This window comes from Emys orbicularis, chromosome 13 (assembly GCF_028017835.1).
Source record: "Emys orbicularis isolate rEmyOrb1 chromosome 13, rEmyOrb1.hap1, whole genome shotgun sequence".
NCBI classification, from domain to species: Eukaryota; Metazoa; Chordata; order Testudines; family Emydidae; genus Emys; species Emys orbicularis.
The window spans coordinates 5,399,676-5,401,937 of NC_088695.1; the positions used below are offsets into that span (position 1 = coordinate 5,399,676).

General features: G+C 59.2%; 1 pseudogene; it reads right to left on the bottom strand.

Moving 5' to 3' along the window:
* LOC135888145 (acetylcholinesterase-like) lies at nucleotides 1–1,498 on the bottom strand (annotated as a pseudogene).
* Between the last annotated feature and the right edge of the window lie 764 nt (nucleotides 1,499–2,262).

The following is a 2,262-nucleotide window of genomic DNA, read 5'->3' on the forward strand; positions in this document are numbered from 1 at the left end:
TTACCCGCTCCAGGTGTACACTGCAAGGTAATGCATTGCCCTGCGGCTCAGCGCTACCTCAGCCTCTGTGTGGTTGGATCCTACCACGGATGCCAGGGTCCCGAACTCATAGGGCATCTCAGAGCCCTGTGGCACCCCCATCCATTCAGGTGCAGACAAGCCGCTGCTACGGTGGGCGAAGTGGTAGGTGTACACGGGATTTCCAGCCTCTGTCTCTTGCCTTGCCATCTCCAGTATCGGGCACACAATTACATAATCGCCAGCGATTTGTTCCATGGCCCATCGGTACCGTGCCTCTCCCTGCTCCTCCCCCTCCTGGATGTACCACCGTGCCATGGCTTGGATGGCCTCGTCTGGCACCCCTGGCACTATCAGCCTCACCACCTGCAGCAGCTCCTCCCAGCCGATGGAGCTGGCGTTGTCCAGGTTGAGGCTAGAGGCAGCAAAGTATAATATGTAGGAGCCTTCGTTGGTGGTGAAACCAGCTGCAATGGGTATTGGCTGGCCGTGCCTGGCCTGCAGGAGTCTTGGTGGTGTATCAGGGAGGAAATCCCCGTCTGGTGTCGGCACAAAGGGCAGCTTCAGTTCCTTCTTGTGGTTCAAGATGGAGAACTTGTGTTTGGGGAACTCCCTGGGTTCCTTCCCCAGCAGGCAGCCCACCAGGGCCGTGCTGTTACCATCGGAGCAGCCCAGCAGCTGGCCCAATCTCCTTGGCCTCTTCAAGTGAAATCCAAGCCCATGGTGCGTTCGGGGCTCCGTTCTGCAGCACGGCGCGGGTGAAGAGGGGCCGGCTCCCCGGGGAGAGGAGATGGAAGCCGACTGACGCAGCCCCAGTGCCCTGGCCAAAGAGCAGAAAACGAGCCGGGTCCCCTCCGAAGGCGGCCACGTTGTCCTGCAGCCAGCGCGCCGCCAGGCGCTGGTCCCACAGGCCGGCGTTCCCCGGGGCGGCCGGGGGCAGGGACAGGAAGCCCAGCGCCCCCAGCCGGTAGTTCATGGAGGCCATGATCATGTTCTCGGTGGCGGCTAAGAAGCGCCCGTCATAGATCTCGAGGGAGGCTGCCCCTGTGAAGAACCCCCCACCGTGGATCCAGACGAGGATGGGGGCCGTACCGTTGGGATGGGGATGGGGCACCCAGACATTGAGGAAGAGGCAGTCCTCGGACTGCGGCGCTTTGGGTGTCCAGACATCTGCCTGAGGGTAACCAGTGACCGGAGGCTGGTGGCAGACATTGCCGAAGCTGGTGGTCTCCAGGACGTGGCTCCAGGGCTGGTGGGGAAGCGGTTTCTGGAAGCGCAAGGCCCCCACGGGGGGCTCGGCATAGGGCATGCCCAGGAAGGCCGTCACTGTGCTGGAGCCGGCCTGGTGGCGCTTGCCCTGGATGGGGCCGCTGGTGGTGAGCACCACGGTGCCGTCGTCATCGGAGCCAGAGCTGGGGCCCAGCAGGGAAAGGAGGAGCAGGCAGGGGAACGTGGGGAGGAGTCCCAGCATCGCAGCAGCTGTAAGGGAAACCCCCCCAGAGGGAGTTACAGGGAACGGGATTCATAGATTCATAGATTCTAGGACTGGAAGGGACCTTGAGAGGTCATCGAGTCCAGTCCCCTGCCCTCATGGCAGGACCAAATACTGTCTAGACCATCCCGGATAGACATTTATACCCAGAACCCCCCGCGGCACTGTTTTGCATCATTCAGGCATTGCGATCTCAACCCATAATTCCAATGGGCGCCGGAGACTGCGGGAACTGTGGGATAGGTACCCATAGTGCAATGCGCCGGAAGTCGACGCTAGCCTCGGTACTGTGGACGCGGTCCGCCGACTTCATGCCCTTAGAGCATTTTATGTGGGGACACACACAATCGGCTGCATACAACCGGTTTCTATAAAACCGGCTTCTATAAATTCGACCTAATTTTGTAGTGTGGACATAGCCTAAACAAACCCAATTCTTTCAGCCTTCCTTCATAGGTCATGTACTCTAGACCTTTCATCATTCTTGTTGCTCTTTTAATCATTCTTGGATCAGGATCCTTTCCCCTGTAGGGGGCTCTGGGTCCCATCCAGTCCCATCCACCTAATTACAGACAGCAGAAGGGAGCTCCGTACTTCAGACTAAATCCCAGTTAGCAAATAGAGCCTCTTGGTGTGTACCACTCATTCTCTGGCTCCCTGCTCAACTTCCAGATTGGCATCAACCATGACGCTAGCTCAGGGAGGGCACTGGGGTCTACTGGGTTAGAGCAGGGGGGGCTGGGAGTCTGGAC